At 37.0% G+C, this 18,299-nt stretch overlaps 1 long non-coding RNA gene across 1 annotated transcript in view; it reads right to left on the bottom strand.

Moving 5' to 3' along the window:
• LOC125777739 (uncharacterized) overlaps nucleotides 1–17,992 on the bottom strand; it is a 46,332-nt gene extending 28,340 nt beyond the window's left edge. The window contains exon 1 of the long non-coding RNA XR_007422378.1: nucleotides 17,723–17,992. This is a non-coding gene — a long non-coding RNA (uncharacterized LOC125777739). The remainder of the gene's footprint in view (nucleotides 1–17,722) is intronic.
• Nucleotides 17,993–18,299: the final 307 nt, after the last annotated feature.

Genomic DNA, 18,299 nt, shown 5'->3' with positions numbered 1-18,299 from the left:
ACATGGGAGGATCGGACTACTGTTATGCTCACGAAAATTAAAATACAAAACTGTAATTTGGTAGAGGACATCAAAGTATGAATGACCTAAACCGGATATGTTGAAAAATAGTAAATGTGCGATACCTCACTAAATGAAAACGGCAGAAGTATTTTCATAGCCAAGATGGCCTGGTAGCGCCTACCTTTAGGTGTACATCTCAAAAACTATTTGACTAAAGAAAATGTGCAAAATATGATTTCAACCACGTCAATAGTTTTGAATTTTTTACGACGCTTTCAGTTTACAGTACATCAAGTTACCGCAATGAACTATGCACAAAAAGTGTCCTTAAGGTTTGTCACCTCATGTCTGAAAATTGTCGAAATCGGACTAATACTCTTCAAGTCCTTCAGTGCCTTTGGCCAGCTTTTTATGGAGGAGTGTTTCAAAGTAAACAGGACTTAAAAAACAGAACAAATGGTTTTTTCGGCAAAGTCAATTTATTACATATATTCAAAATAGTATCCTTCTGCTTCAATATAGCTTTTTGCACGGTCCAAAACCATGTTAAACGAGTGTTTTAGCTCGTTGGCCGGTATGACCGCTGGTATTACGCCGGTGCAAGCCTTTTGAATGGCCTCTACGTCAGCATAACGCCTTCCTTTCATAGGCAAATGCATTTTTCCGAAAAAGAAGAAGTCGCACGGTGTCATATCAGGTAAATACTGGGAGTAGTAAATGGTTAAAATGTAATTTTTGGTCAAATAATCGTCCTTCGATTGTTAGATTCTGAACAAGTTTTGGTCGATAGTCAATTTGTGCGGAATAACCGTGCACACACCTTTCTTAAGCCCAAAAGTTCGGTCAAAATGAGATAAATCGATGTTTTGAAGATATTATATTCCATTTCCATGAATTTCAATGATGATTTCGCCTGATTTTTGATTGGCCCATATGCTGATCGTCATTTATGTCCTCACGACCACTTTGAAAACGTTGAAACAACTCGTGCAGTCTATCGCCATAAACTTGTTTTATCAATTGAAACGTTTCGGTAAAAGTTTTACCAATTTTAAAACAAAATTTAATGTTGGCTCTTTGTTCGAAGCTCATTTTCGCCACACCGATAACACAAACATACTGACACTTAAAACGCAATAACTTCACTTCCAATCAATGAAATGTCATGAAATTCTCACTGGACAATCGATAAAGATAGCAGATTCTAAAGCACCAGTCGACATTAGCGCCACCAGGGGGCGCTAAATTCAAAAAGTTCTGTTTACTTTGGAACGCACCTTGTATGTAATAAAATTCAGAGTGTTTTTTTTCTGATATTAGTGCCAACTTCCGATTGTAACACATTTATCGGTACATATGTCAGATCCTCTGTCGTAAGAACTTATAACAAAGCACTCATATACTAACTTAATATCGCACACTAACTACAAAATTTAATTTAAATTTTTCTCAATATATCAATACGTATTATGGTACACTTACATATCTCACTCAAGTAATTTCATTGTCATCACTATCTTACTAAGTGAAAAATTACCCTTAAAAAATCAATCATATGCGAGTAAGACGATTTTTAAAGATTATATTGAGTTGAGAGCGCCTCAAAATTGGCGTTTTTATTTCTTCAATTTCTGCTATAACCAGATTGGACAAAATAATAATTGTTGGACATTTAAATTAAAAACCCCAACATTGAGAGAAATGCAGGATTATCATCCGATTTCGCCAATTTTCACACACACATGAGAAATGTTGACAGAATTAGTCCTATATAAATTTAGGTGATATATGTAGCAATACATTAAACTTATTAGGAGATGGGCCACGTCCTCTTTTTAAAAAAAATTTCAAACCACAAGTGCCCCTCTTGTTGGGATTGGTTGTGTAAAAATTTAGTTCATTATCTTAATTTACGTCTAGTTATTGCACTTTATATGTTTTCGATTAATGATTAATTCAAAACCACTCCCACTCTCCATGTTACGGGTTTGTTCAAATCTTTTGAAAGTGCTATAAATAATGAGATAGTAAGAAAGAGCTTTTTAGGAGCCCGTGGGCGTGGAAAACCAATATCTCGGGACCTACTCCACCAAACTCAATCAAATTGCAAAAGCGTAAAATGTTCGTTAGTTTTATTGATTTCAATAAAAAAGAAGAAATTACATACAGCGAGTGTCAGTCCTACATGATAAAATCGTAAAATTAAACTTTAAAAAATTAAATAAAAGTCGTAGTAGTTTGTTTAATATTTGAACTTTTTATTTAACCATAAAAACAAAATAAATTCAGTAGGTAACTTATCAAATAAAATATTTCATGTTAATGAAATATCTAAATGATTTAAGAAAAGCTATCTACACAATTTTTCATCCTTCATTTCAATATCTTCACTTTTGCAAGAAAATACTGAAATCAAAATTACTACTGTTACTAATAAAGATCTCAATATTAAGACAAATTACTCTCTTAAATAACATCTTACCTTCAATTCAATTCCATACTTTGTTAAGGGCTTATACACAGATAGAAGTCCGAAATAAAAAAAATTATGGTATATTTTAACTGTATTTTAAGAATTAGTATTAATAAAAATATTTATTTGGAAAGGAACTAAAGCTGATCTCCGGGAGCTCCTCTCTAAAAAGACAATATGCGGTGTCCACTATATCTCTGAACTGGATCCTCTGAAATTAAAAAAACTAAATAGATTTCGTTAAAGTAATGTTTTAATGCCATTTTACGCTTTCATATGTACTCAATTATGACTCTTTATTCCCGCTACATAAAAACTTTGCCTGCTCGGATTGAAATTTAAGCGAATTTATAATATATTTTCCTTTTTAATATAGAATCTACTCAGAAAATAGGCAGACAATTTCAATTTTCTTATTGGTGCTTATTAAATAAAATCGGGATCTGAACACTGAGAAATACAAAGTAGGATGGATGAACTTGTCTTTTTCTCATTATCGTAGGTGTCGATTATTTTATGGTTTTAATTGCTAATTTGATGTATGTATTGTGTACAAAATATCTAAGTATCTAATATTAAAACATGATTCATCTTAATTAAGTTTTGAAACCTTTTGCTAATGTATTACGTGTACGCACCAAAGTCGTCTAGTATGAAGATTAGTCGAATGATAATTTTTGGTTCGAGTTATGCATCAAAAAATTATTAAGACATCATAATAATGGAACGGTAAAGTACAGTATTGAAAACATTGTGCAGGCTAATTTTTTGCAGCGAGCGCGAACTGAGCAGTAGTCAGTTTGTTTTCATGATACTATGCAATTCCGAGTCGCTGTATTCAAAAAGTTTTATGCGCACACATTTATGTAGATACATATACATACATACATAAATTTTCGTATAGGATGGTACAGACACCAAGGCTTCGGGGGCAGGGAAAGATCGTAATAGCACAACCACTGAAAAACGCTACTGCCTTCCTTCCTCTTCCTTCCTCATCGGCAAAATGTGTGAACAGTGAAAAACGTAGGCAAAACGCAGAAATCAGCCATCTTTGCTTTGTTTTCATTTGAACAATGTTGCCATTGTCCAATACGCATATATTGTTTTGAGCACATCTTTGTTTTCAATTACAATATTTTACAATATAAAAAATATCAAAACTGAAAACAAACTATTAAAAATAGTTTATATATTTATAAATAATAGCATTCGACTCTGATTTTGAGTTATTTTAAGAAAATTTCAAACATATTGAATAGATTGAATTATAAAAGTTGATAATTACTGCAGTATATCGATATTGGCAACCCTGCGTTGTGAGAAAGCAATCAGCTGCCACGTTTCTGCGGCAAAAATCCAAATGTCGTGAATTCTCACGTCATCCCACGTCAAAGAGAGAAGGGAGTAGCGTTTTTCACTGTTCAGTTACATTGCGCGCCCATAAGATAGGTCGTGCCAGCTGGCACGGGCCACGATTCTACGTTTTTCACTGGTTCTGCTATAAGTACTCGTACAAAGTACAACCGTTGCGCAAATGACTTATTATACAATAACAAAATGGTACACAATATACGATAAACTTAACGATTTAACGGTTGTTTGTTCAATCATATAATAGTAATAATAAAAATAGCAGTAGCGGTCCCTAAGGGGTTTCAGGAGTCAAATGTAAATTTTAATTCAAATTCAAAAGAATGTACGAAGTAACATCAATATTAAACATTTGTTGGAAGGAAAGCTTTTTTAGTAGAAAGGATCCGCTACTGAATAATAGATACCGGGTTATCTAAAAGGAAAATTTCAAAATGGTGAGAAGGATTTATTTCAGGACACTGCCTGTGTGACCTACTGCTAGTTAAATTATGTTAAACTCTTGCTTAGTGGAAAGGGTAATTTATTAATTAGTTTTTAATTAGTTATTATTTTAACAACGTCGAGAAATTTTTTCAAAGCACATTATAAAACAAGCATGGAGGGGGAAATTCGGGTATAACTGAGTGAGATTAATGCCGGGGTAATACTTTCAGGTATTATACGCTTATTAGTTATATGGGGTCTAGGGCGAGTTTTCAGCCGATTCATTCTACATACATATGTACGAGTACATTCGTCCCCTACGCATGATAAGCAAAGAGCGGAGATACCAAAGGTTTTCGATGACATTTACACACATTTAGTAGCTCCGTAATTTTAAAGAATAGCAAATTTCCAGTTCCGTCCGCACTAAACAATTCCTTACTGTTTACTCACAAATATTCACTGTACGGTTACACTCGTACACTGCCTCTCAAAAGTATGCGGAAATACACTTTTTGGTAAAAATTAACCCAAAACATTTTGCTTTCCAGAATTATCTTTTGGAAAATCAAAACTTATTTTCAATAAAAATATGAAATTAAACTACCTTAAACATAAACATGTTGTTTAATTTCTGAAAGGCTTTTTAAAAGTGCCGTTATTATTGCTGGCGTTTTAAGCTGAAAGATGGAGTAATATGTAGAAGTTCACTCAAGTGAGGAAAGTTCTCCGAGTGCCATTCACTTGGGAGTGGCCAGAAACGATTCTTTTACATTTGGCTGAAGCAGTTCACAACTTTTCCTCTTAGACCAAATATCCTTTGGGTAGTCAAAAAACATCCGTTGGAAGGTGAGCAAAAGTGAGAAGGCAAACCATCCCTCCCCAGGGTTGCGCGTTGGGTAAAAAACGCTCCCAATGAAAAGGAAACAACAGCCTTGGAGAGAGACCCCCCCTTTGATGACGACCATGGCAAGCGCGGAAGAAAAGGACGATATGACCAAAGATGCTTTCAGGATCCCCAAATGGGTTGAGGCTGATCGACTTCGCAGGCGCCCGAAATATGGTTATGTGTAGTACTACATAGATTCTAGCCATCAACCAGATCGATTATGTTGCTATGGACGGTAAACACGTCTCCAGACTTGCGTACACTCCAAGGTCCTAACATTGACTCGGATCACTATCTTGTTGCAGCCAAGATTCGCTCCCGCCTCTGTGCAGCAAAAAACGCACGTCAACAAACACAAGGAAGGTTCAACCTCGAGATAGCAGATAGCCGAACGACTCTCTACTCGGCTTGCACTCCTGCTCTCTGAGAGCACTCGTCAACAACTCGGTATAAGGGAACTGTGGGACGGCATTTCAAACTCCTTACGTACAGCTACAACCGAAACCATTGGTTTTCGGAAAATGCAAAAGAACAGCTGGTACGATGAGGAGTGCCCTGACGCAACGGAGAGAAAGCAGACTGCCTCTCTCGCAACGTTACAGTCGACCACATCACGTACGGGATGTGATATATGCCGAGAGTAGAAGAGGGAAACGAGACGCATTTACAAAAAAGAAAGAGAGTCCGAAATGTGTGAATACGAAGAGCTTGCACAGAGAGATGCACAGACTAACAGAAGGTTTCAAGACCGGATCATACACTTGAAGAACCCACAGAGGTGTTCTAGTGACTGATGCCAAGAGCATACTAAAATTATGGAATGGACACTTCTTCAGCCTGCTGAAAGGCAGTGAATGCATAACACCAGGAAATGGCAAAACCCGATTCCCAAGTCGATGACGATGGAGCTGACGTTCCATTGCCCGACCATGAAAAAGCTCGAATAGCAATTACCCTTCTGAGGAGTATTAGAAAAAACGGCGAAGGCCCATGATGAAATCATGCCCGACGATTGGAATTTAAGTGTGCTCTGCCCAATCCACAAAAAGGGAGACCCTGCAAGGTTCTCTATTACCGTGTTATAAGCCTCCTTACCATCGCATATAATGTTCTATCGAGCGTGTTGTGTGAACCATTAAAGCCCACCGTCAACAAACTGAGTGGACCTTATCAGTGTGGCTTTAGGCCTGGAAAATCAACAACTGATCAGATATTCACCATGCGCCAAATCTAGGAATAGACCTATGAAAAGAGAATTGACACGCACCACTTCTTCGTCGATTTCAAAGCTGCTTTTGACAGCGGCCTTTATGCCGCGATGTCTGAATTTGTATCCCCGACAAAATTAATACGGACAAGGCGAATTCCTTTTGTGCGACTTCTTCAACTTCTGGATAATACAATTTGAGCTGCAGAACTAAATAGAAAAGCTATCATCTCCTATAAGAGTGTACAGCTGCTGGCGTACGCCGATGATATTTATATCATTGGCTTCAACAGCCGCGCCGTTATTTCTGCTTTCTCCAGACTGGATAAGGAAGCAAAGAAAATGTGTCTGGTGGTGAACGAGGGCAAGATGAAATATCTCTTGTCATCAAACAAACAGTCGTCGCGCTCGCGACTAGGCTCACACGTCACGACAGTCATAACTTCGAAGTCGTAGATAATTTCGTGCATTTGGAACCAGTATTGACAGCAATGCCGGCCTCGAAATCCAACGCAGTATAACTCTTGCCAAGAGGTGATATTTCGAACTGAGTTTGCAATTGAGAAGTAAAGTTCCCGCATACCAAGTTTCATGAAGATATCTACATTTTTACTCAAGTTACAGCTGCACGGAAGGACGGGCGGACAGGCAGACAGTTATTCGGATTTCAACTTTTCTCGTCATCCTGATCATTTTTATTTGGTGTTAAAACACCTCCTAAACTCAGAGGGAAATATATGTATGTTTGTTGATGTGGGTTTGGAATGAGGTTATTGATCAAACAGATCACATCAAATTATAAACAACAAGATTTTTGTTGTTATTCATATAATTTGAACTTTCTATACATTTGTACAAGCAGTATCGTTGAAGCTCAGTGATTAATTGAGGATTATCCGGAATCTCACATTCCATGTTACAGTTTCCTTGGTTTTTGAAAGAATTCTTCTAGTACTTCATCAACTGACAGATCAATATCCCTAGGAATATTCATTGATGTTAGACCATTGATGCTAGACCTGTCGTATTTGATAAATAGGTTTTAATTTTCTTTAAACTTGAAAAACTTCTTTCCGGTGATGCTATTGAAACAGACATTAACGCCAATATGCGTAAAATCTTAAAAATCTTTGGGAAACCTTCGAGAGCATTCCGAAAATGCCTAAAGTTCGCTGAAGTACGAAAGAAGCTTGGTTGCGAAAATATTCATCAAGATGTTCTTTTTTAGTAATATAAATATCATGCGCATTATTATGCACCCATGCGCACTATAACCTGCTCCTGCACACCATTCTACGTAGTACATGGTCAACTTTACAAGCTCCTCATTATCACGTGCATAATTATTTGTCAAGTTGTATAATTAACTCATTCTTTTCAACAGTATAGTACAATTTTTCGCAATTCAACTATCCTTATACCCATTTTTGTGCACAAGACAAAACGTGTCCTATAATAACTGAATTTTCGCGAGGGAACTGCTATATTAAAAATACGTTGAGTAATAAAACTTTTCGTAAAACCCCCCCCAAAAATTTTTTCTGGATCCGCCACTGATGCACATACATACATATATAAATATGTTAATGTGTTTTTTCAGGAAAAATAAATTGATATGACAAGAAAATTCAAAGCGGAACATGTATGTACATAGGTACGAGTTTAGGCGCACATGCTAACATCACCATCAAATAAAGGTTTTTATACATACATATATTAAAAGTATGTACAGATATTCCTATCATTTTAAACAAAACCCAGAGCTAGGGTAATAAAATGCAAGCAACATAAGGGTAAGGAGAAGATTTGTACAACGCTCATTCATATACACAATTTGGTAATATATAAAATTATATATGTATGTACATATGTATATATTATGTATACATGTACATACATATGAAAATGGCATGTTGGCTGAGACAGGAAAGTCAAAAGACAATAACAAATTATCACAAGTTCTCTCTTATTACCTGTGAAAAATTGGAGCAAAGTGATTGGCCAGTTAACGCTCTCAACGACCGCCCACTTTTCGAATCTCTGTCAATTTGTTTTGCAACTGCATTTGTGTTCGTCAACACAACACACACGCAGATACATTTGACTTTATGCTCTGTGAGTGTGAAGTAAAGAAAACCCTAATAAATAAACACATACTTTTACAGAAAGTGCTTGTGACCATGCCGCTCTGCTTTCCGCTTCTGCAGCATCATACCCTTTCTCTCCGCAGCACAACATCCACCATTAAATCAATCTTCGCCATTTGCGTTTGTTTTCCTCTTTCTCATTTCTGCTTCACTGTTTCGTGTTTGTGATGCCTGTTTATTGTGTGAATTTAGTTAGTTGAAGTGATTTTCTGTTCAATGCCACATACTCGTGCAACACAATTTCGAATTGTTGACTTGCAAGCAACTTATGTCTAGTTATAGTGAAATTGCTAATAATGTGTTTTTCCTGTTTCATAAGATCATTTTATTATGAACGACATAGATGCGTACTTATGAACATATGCTTATAGATATACACAATCTGGATGTAAGTTTATGTAAGCGTTTACTTATGAATGCTTTCGTACTCGTATTTGCTGGATTTCGATTGTCGGAGGGATAAATGATGGCGGGGGAACATTCAGAACATTATGTAGTTAGGGGTTAAGGTTTCACAACTTCGAAAAATCGATTCTATAACACCTCTAGAATATTGTTCTAAATGCTTCAGTTGATCTGAGTAATAGTTTTGTAGATACAACTGTGAAAAGTGCGTTTTTTTCAAAACTGTGCTTTCAAAGTCGGTTGTCAAGATAACATGAAAGATGAAGATTATTATATTAAAACTATATTTTAATATCACGTGGAAAATTTTCAAAACGACCTTCTTATATCAATTCCTAATAAATTGAAAAAGTTTTGTAAATCGTAGACGTGCGGGTGACATACTTTATTGCAATATATGGATAATACTGTAGTTAGTTCGTGTATTGAATAGAAACAATTGACAAAACAAGACGATGTGGACCAAGTTCTGAGAATCTTTCGAGAACTTCTTCTGCAGTGACTTCAAAGTCATGAAGCGTGCGCACTATAAATATCTTGAAGCATGTTTGTCCTCAGCCACGTTTTCGTTCGTAGAAGTGTCGAAAAAGAGCGTTCAGAGCACGCATTCGTCACAGGAAGTGTGCAGAATAAGCGAAGAAAACTATGAATTATGGGGTATAGGTCTGCATCGCAGTTTTTCAACATTTCCAATGTAGTAGTCGGTAACTTGTTGTCTTTTGACTTTTGAGCTGCCAGCGATCAAGTTCACCTTTGAGCTTTAAACGTCACACGAGGTTATCATTATCCAAAAGGTCTTTGAATCTATCTATCAAGCAGTCAAAGAGATTTTACATTTCAAAGCTCATACTTATTTTTGGTAGCAGCAACCCAGTTGAAATATATCCAATACTTTTCTAAAAAAGCGCGTCATCAAATCTTCGCCAATTGTATCCAATAGAAAAATGTACACTGAGACCCTGTAGTATTCTTCACAAGTTTTCTCGTTTTGTTTATCGGCCGCAGCTTCTTGGTTTTTCTTCGTCAACTTTCAGTTCCGCCGCCGATTTCGGAACATTACAAGTAGCTCTCTATCATATTTGATGCCTTTGCCAGATCGAGCGATTATTTCTGAAGAATCACGCTGAGTAAATGAATTAGAGATATAATATCGTTGCTGTTGGCGTTTTTATGTTGGAAAACATGGAGGATAAGCCGCGGAGAATGTATCAATCGAACGGATCACAGATGGATCTGAATGCAGCATTTATTTCAAGTTCTCTATTAAGCCGCGTCGTTTCAAATGAAGCACTTTCAAGTACGGGTCTGATTGGATTTATTAACAATTTCATCTGCATTCGTTGCTACAATTTGTAACTTCAGTGGTATCTTAGCATTATTTACGATCGACCACAACACGTGCGGGAGTTGAAGAGGGAAGCGAGACGCATTTGTAGACAGAAAACGAAAGAGGCCGAAATGCGTGAGTACGAAGAGCTTGATAAGCTGGCCGACAGGGGTAATGCTCGAAAATTCTACGAAAAGATGCGGCGACTTACAGAAGGTTTCAAGATCGCAGCATACTCTTGTAGAACCCCCACAGGTGATCTAGCCACCGATGCCCAGAGCATACTTAAATTATGGAGGGAACACTTCTCCAGCCTGCTGAATGGCAGTGAACGCACAACACCAGGAGAAGGCGAACCCGATACCCCAATCGATGACGATGGAGCAGACGTTTCATTGCCCGACCATGAAGAAGTTCGAATAGCAATTGCCCGCCTGAAAAACCACAAAGCGGCAGGGGCCGATGGATTGCCGGCCGAGCTATTCAAATACGGCGGCGAAGAATTGACAAGGTGCATGAAACAGCTTCTTTGCAAGATATGGCCGGATGAAAGCATGCCCGACGATTGGAATTTAAGTCTGCTCTGTCCAATCCATAAGAAGAGAGACCCCACAATCTGCGCCAACTACTGTGAGATAAGCCTCCTTAACATCGCATATAAGGTTCTATCGAGCGTATTGTGTGAAAGATTAAAGCTCACCGTCAACAAACTGATTGGACCTTATCAGTGTGGCTTTAGACCTGGCAAATCAACAACCGACCAGAAATTCACCATGCGCCAAATCTTGGAAAAGACTCGTGAAAGGAGAATCGACACTCACCACCTATTCGTCGATTTCAAAGCTGCTTTCGACATCACGAAAAGGAGCTGCCTTTATGCCGCCAAGTCTGAATTTGGTATCCCCGGAAAACTAATACGGTTGTGTAAAATACCTTTGAGCAACGCCAAAAGCCCTGCCAGGATCGGGAAGGATCTCTCCAAGCGGTTCGATACCAAATGAGGTTTCAGACAAGGCGACTCCCTATCGTGCGACTTTTTCAATCTACTGCCGGATAAAATAATTCGAACTGCAGAACTGAATTTTTTATAAGAGTGTACAGCTGCTGGCGTATGCCAATGATATTGATATCGTCGGTCTCAACACCCGCGCCGTTAGTTCTGCTTTCTCTAGACTGAACAAGGAAGCAACGCAAATGGGTCTGGCAGTGAGCGAGGGCAAGACGAAATATCTCTTGTCATCAAGCAAACAGTCGTCGCACTCGCGACTTGGCTACCATGTCACTGTGGAGAGTCATAACGTCGAAGTCGCAAATAATTTCGTCTATCTCGGAACCAGCAATAACACCCACAGCAACTTCAGCCTCGAAATCCAACGCAGAATAACTCCTTCCAATAGGTGCTCTTCGCACTGAGTAGGCAAGTGAAAAGTTAAGTCCTCTCTCGACGAACAAAAGCCAAACTCTATAAGTCGCTCATAATTCCTGTCCTGCTATATGGTGCACAGGCCTGGACGATGTCAACAACGGATGAGTCGACGTTGCGAGTTTTCGAGAGAAAAGTTCTGCGAAAGATTTATGGTCCTTTGCGCGTTGGCCACGGCGAATATCGCATTCGACGGAACGATGAGCTGTGGGAGTTATACGACGACATTGATATAATTCAGCGAATTAAAAGACAGCGGCTACTCTGGCTAGGTCATGTTGTCCGGATGGATGAAAACACTCCAGCTCTGAAAGTATTCGACGCAGTACCCGCCGCGGGAAGCAGAGTAAGAGGAAGATCTCCACTCCGTTGGAAGGACCAAGTGGAGAAGGACTTGGCTTCGCTTGGAATATCCAATTGGCGCCACGTAGCGAAGAGAAAAAACGACTGGCGGGCTGTTGTTGACTCGGCTATAATCGCGTAAGCGGTGTACACGCCAGTAAAGAAGAAGAAGAAGATATTCCAGATTTTTTGGAAAATGTGCACGCATATTGCTATCAAAATAATTTGAATAGAAATCAGCTGTTTCTATTTACATTATTTTGTTCACCATCAGTGCCGGATTAAACTAGCGCAGGGCCAGTAGCAAATTAGGACAAGGGGCCCATGGTTTGCTATAGGTTCTTACGTTTAGGGTATTAAATAAAACAAAATTGTTACAAATAAAATTTTCTGGATTTATTGTAGGCAAATTTAGAGATAATATTTTCAAAATCGACTTCTTTAAGCAAGTCATGCTCTATATTCAACAAAGTGAGATGATTAAGACGTTCTTTGCCCATCGTGTTCCTTAATTAATTTTTAATACGTTTTAAAGTTGAAAAAGAACGTTCGTCACTGCAGTTAGAGATCATGAGAGATAAGTAAATTCGCAAAGCAATTTCTAAGTTCTAACACGATTCTAAAGAATTCTTTAATAAAAGTTTATAATATTGTTGTTCCAGAGACTCCTCGCTAAGAGTAGCCACATCTACATCTGCTCTGCGAACTGCACTTATTCGCCGCCTAGGCTGTTCTCCAAATCATCTTCGCAAGCACTGGCCGTACTAGAGGAGTTTTCCAAAATCTCTTCTGTTGTAAGATATTTTAGCTGTCGAAATACTTCAAAAACACTAGTAATTTTATGATATCCTTTCATATGTTTAGTTAAAGCAGACAGTACGTTACCAATGATGACAATAAACAACTCAAATTCGAAACGTTGTCCAGGTGTTTGATTTTCAACAAAGTCGTCGAGTGTAGTAGAGCCGCTGAAATGGTCGTACTTTGTATTTCGCTTGATTCGCCGTCTGTTGCTGGTATTCTTCACAGTAGGTCAGATCTTTGGCTCTTGCCTCAATATCTGAATAAGTGGATCGCATTGCTTGGACGTAGCCATATAATGATTAATAAAGGGCGCATCCTGTATAAAGGTCTTGATCAGACGACTGCAGCGAAGCACTAGTCGCTTGCAAGCGTTCTAGGACTTCGTTCCACGTAAATATCATTACTCCCGTTTCTAGCCTATTCATCGTTGAAAGTAGTCCGTAAGCTTTATTGCGGCGCTCCGCTTTTTGATCCACGTTATTGAAAATGTCTTCTACTTGCTTAATAATGATAAAAACACATAAAAGTGCCTTCGTAGCATCAGCTCGGGCTGACCACCTAGTGTCCTATAACCGTTTCAAATCGGAATTTTTGAAGTGGAAGTTTTCAATGAAATCGAAGAAAAGTAATGCTTCTGTACAGCAGTCTGTAGAGCACTTGGCAACCAAATTTAATGAATGTGCAACACAGGGAATGTATTCTGCAAACTTATTTATTTTCTTAATTCGGGCTTGTAAGCTGATGTATTTCCCACTCATGTTGCTGGCATTATAATAGCTTTGCTCACTACAATCTTTGATATTAATGCCACTCTCAGCAAGAAATCTAGTAGACTTTGAGAGAGTTGTTCAGCAGTATGACCTTCCATGTCCAAGAACTTAACAAACTTTCCACTGGTCCAGATGGCAGAACATGACTTGAGACTCTGAAACACCTTGCTCTTAAGGCTGGACTGAACTAAAAATTGTTGTCCTGTTAAGAGGTCAGCGTCTGCTTGGAAAAAGAAATAACTAGATAGAACATTTTAATTACTGTGTTTTGTGATATAAAATAATGTTTTTTTTTTTATAATATGGAAGGTCACAACAATATCGTTAAACAATTATTTTCAATAAAAATATTGTAAAAATTTAATAATTATACTTGTTTTCTTTTGACGATTTTCTTTTTATTTTATTTTATGAAAATATTTATTTAATTAATAAATATTCACAATAGCGGTATTCGGCAGAAATTGAACTTTATTTTGATTTAAAAATTAATGGATATTAATGAAAAAATAAAAATCTGGATGCTTGAGGGGTAGAATTGTACCTACATATATGGAAAGGATACTAGTCTACATACATATATCGGTTAAGAAGTTGGTAAAATACCTACTTATTTTTACGATTTAACGTGACGAAATCGAGTTTTAGATTTTCAGGTGGTCAGAAGTGAAGCATAGCCTAAGCGCTTCGCGTTTAAAGCATGCAAGTATATTTTACGCTCCATCTATATTGATATTTTTTTAATTACGGTCTGATTCGCGGGGCATTTGCTACTCTTGCTACGTGGCTAATCCGGCACTGTTCACCACACGGGAAAAGCTTTGCGAATTGAAGCTTTTACTTTTATCTAGATTGTCACAGAATACCAAAATATTTCTCTCTTCATAAATATTTGAGTTAATTTTCAATATTTTTTTTATTTATCAAGTGCACAAAATAGGGGTGAAAGAGTCTGAATCTGGTTATCGTCCTAATTAAAACATGTATTTTGCCTTTAATTCATATCGTTCTGATGTTATCGCGGAGGCACCCTTTTTCTGAGGCCCTGCCGGAAATGACGTCGTAATGTACTATATATAATTTCTCTGAAAATTTTACAAATTCTTTGCAAAATATGTATCTTTGGAATAATAAAAAGTCTGAATAAAATATTTCATTTTTTATATGCAAAGTGTTATTGGAAATAGGCCGTTTAGTGCTTAAGGAAACCCTTGTAATCTCTTAAGATAAACTCCAACTGATTCATCTTAGGAAATCAAAACTTTATCGTCACGCTACATATGTATGTACATTTACTTTTAACAAAAAATAATTAAATAAATAATAAGCAAGAAAAAACGTTAACTTCGTCTGCACCAAAGCTAATATACCCTTCACATGTGCATTTCTTTTAGTAACTATGTGTCCAGTTTGTATGGAAGCTATATGCTATAGTGATCTAATCTGAACAATTTCTTCGTATATTACAATATTACCTTAGAAAATAACCTGTGCCAAAATTTGTGAAGATAATGAAATACTAATTTTAATGGGAAAGTAAAAATAAATTATTCAAATTATTGATCATGCACATTCTGACCACCTTTCTGGTAATTTGTAGATACAATTCCAATAAAAATACGAAGTGCTGCTCAGTCACTTCGTGTCCCTGTGATGAAAACATATGGTAATCCGAAGGAGCCAAGTCTGGTGAATATGGCGGGAGACAGCTCCCAGCCAAGTACTTTCATTGTGTGCAGGTTCATTGTCGTATAACAAAATTATTTTGTCGTGTCTTCTGCACCATTCTGGTCGTTTTTCAATCAATGGATGGTTAAATTGATCTTCTGTTGTCTCCAGTGTTTAGTTTAAGAGTTGCAGCAGGTTTTAGAAGCTCATGATATGTCTTCATTCAATTCATGTGGCACCCATTTTCCACACTTTTGGATCTTTCCCATAGCTTTCAAACGGTCTGTAATTGATTGTTGTGCAACATTCAACATGGCTGTCATTTGCTCTTGACTCAAAGTATCATCATCATTCAATATTGCTTGCAGTTCGGCGTCTTAACTTTTTCCGCAAATCATCACTTTTCGGTAAAGAATTTTACATTTTAAACACAATAAAAAATATGATGTTTTTGTTCAATGACTTTAAGGTTATTGAATATGTTGGACAGATGTCATGCCAAAGCAAATAGAAAAAAATTAAGGCTCATTCAAACAAACAAATGTATCCTACCAACACATTTGCGTATATAAATTATCAAGATGACGAGGCCAGTTGAATTCCGTGTGTCTGTCGCTTTGTCCGTCCGTACATGTGATATTTTGAGTAAAAAATATTGCTATTGCGTTGGGTAGAATTGAACCACACCCACAAAAGGCAACACCTAATCTCGAAGTTAAGATACTAATAAGGATATTCGAATAAGGGTTAGCGTAGAGAAAAACCTATGTGGGCTGACAATTTTTAAAAAGTGGCAAACTTAATACACCTTGTTCAGGCTCTAGTTCGGTTTTCAGGAGGGCTAACCTCCCTTACATGTTTTAAGACAGGTATTTTGCCAACGTTGAGCCTTGCGAGTTGTGAGAGTATAAGATAGTCATTTAGAACCGTTTCTCTTCTTTTTCATGTTAGGGCAATAATCCTTAGTATCAATATAATATATGTATATTTATAATGAAAAACTATAATTCTATTGAATAAAATCAGAAGCTTAAAGTTAGAAGACAAGGATAAACTGTTTGAAGGGGGGAGTGATTCCGAATTTACTGAAAATGTGGAAAGATTTGTTTTAAATTATAGAGTGTCAGCTTCAATTGTTGTTTTATGCACTTGTAATTCACATTTATTTTGCGTATAGGAAAAACCAAAAATAAATACTTACAGGGCACGTTTTCACACTCAATAACCGTTGCTGGGGTGTTGACACGTGGCCACAACTGGCGTCGGAAAAATACGTAATTGAACTGTCGTTTATAAATATTTACTTATTGCAACGAAATTAGTGTGCTCACATCTTCAAAGCAGCCGAGCGGTGCCCGGTCAGAGCGTCAGCGAATGCTTTATGCTTTGCGTCGATTCATGTCTTAGATAAATTAAGCGAATGTTTAATGAAATATTTTTGTGATGTTATCCTTAAACGTGAGGTAGTGTTAACAATAATACGAAAATGACACCAAGCAACATCAACTGACACGTGTCACGAACTTTTAAAGTAGTTTGAAGCTTACGCTTCACGACGTGGTGGTGGAACCAACAAATTTGTAAACAAAAATTGGTGATAGTAAAATGATGTGTTATAGCTCTTATCGAATTCGTAAGTGCAAAAAATCAATTCTCTGATAACTTCTCTGAGGAGCATATGAATTACGTTCGCATCTAAAATATTTTCGGGTATGAAAACACTGAAATTAAGATTTATGTATTTTGAAACAAGAGAGAAATTGTACTACAAAAATGTGAAAAAATCTAAGTTGCAGCCGAAAATTACATTCACTTATTTTAAAAGTAATTCAGTTCATAGTCTTATCTTTCCGAGCTTTTTTCTTGGCACTTATAATTTGCCATAAACAGAGTTATGCATAGAGTACTCTGTCAAATGAATCTATCTAGACTCTTCATCCGCTCGCCTAGGACTATTGTAGATCTCCTTTAGAAAATATGGAATTTGGACCCTAAGAAACAGGATTTAATTAGATTCAAATAACTAGATATTAGCTGCAAACTTCTCATTGCCATCCTTAAGTCTTTGAGATTGGGCGAGTTTTGTACTGTCATGTGTTCCTAATTTCGACTTGTGATTATTTACAGCTGATATATTAGGAATTGAAGATCACAATCCAGCAGTGGCTCCGCAGTCAACATTTTTCCTTGTCCTTTACATACACATAAATACATATGAATACATATGAATAATTATTCACGCAAATCGGATATAAGATTTTTCATTTTTTTTAAACTTGTTAGAATACACAATCTAAATTTTTTTTATACTCGTACCTTGACTACTCTGCTTCATTGGGAATTACGCTAACAACAGTTTTAATCGTTATTGGTTTTTTGGTGACTGTTCATAAGTATAAATAAGTGATCTTTGGATCTTTCCCTGTAAAACTATTATTGCATAAAATACTATACCCATATATACATTTGTAAGCATGCATCTGTATGTATTTACAATAGCAATTTGAGAATGAGTGACTCAACATTCAAGGCGGTAAGTTCTCATAACGGTTGTAATAGTCGATCTAATGCTTAGTGAATAAAATAACATTTCAATATCCTTTGAGCAAACAACGGCACCCCCATGAGTGTGTCTGAGAGTCACTAATCGCAACAGCACACAATATGGCATTTGCCTCGGTCAATCACGGATATTCGCCTTTGAAAAGCGCGAAGTTTGAACAGGATTTGTAATCCAACGACATTAAAATTCAATTCCGACTGACAACGTATAAACAAATAATTGTCCTTTTAAAATTGTAATACGACAAAATAAACCGTTTTAGCAAACAACAGCAAGAAGCAACAACCCTACCCTACTTCGAGTGAGCAGGGTAGTCGATGATGCACAAGTACTTCGTGTACTCAAATACACGCGTGTGAGAGTGCAGCAGAGCACATCTGGTTGACACCAGCTTTTCACAATTCAAATATATATGCATGTACATATACATATGTATAAGTACGTAAATGATGGTATGATGAAAGCCACTTTACGCCAC

This window comes from Bactrocera dorsalis, chromosome 3 (assembly GCF_023373825.1).
Source record: "Bactrocera dorsalis isolate Fly_Bdor chromosome 3, ASM2337382v1, whole genome shotgun sequence".
In the NCBI taxonomy this organism is placed as follows: Eukaryota; Metazoa; Arthropoda; class Insecta; order Diptera; family Tephritidae; genus Bactrocera; species Bactrocera dorsalis.
The sequence above is the reverse complement of the archived record's forward strand: the minus strand, read 5'-3'. Positions and strand labels throughout refer to the sequence as shown.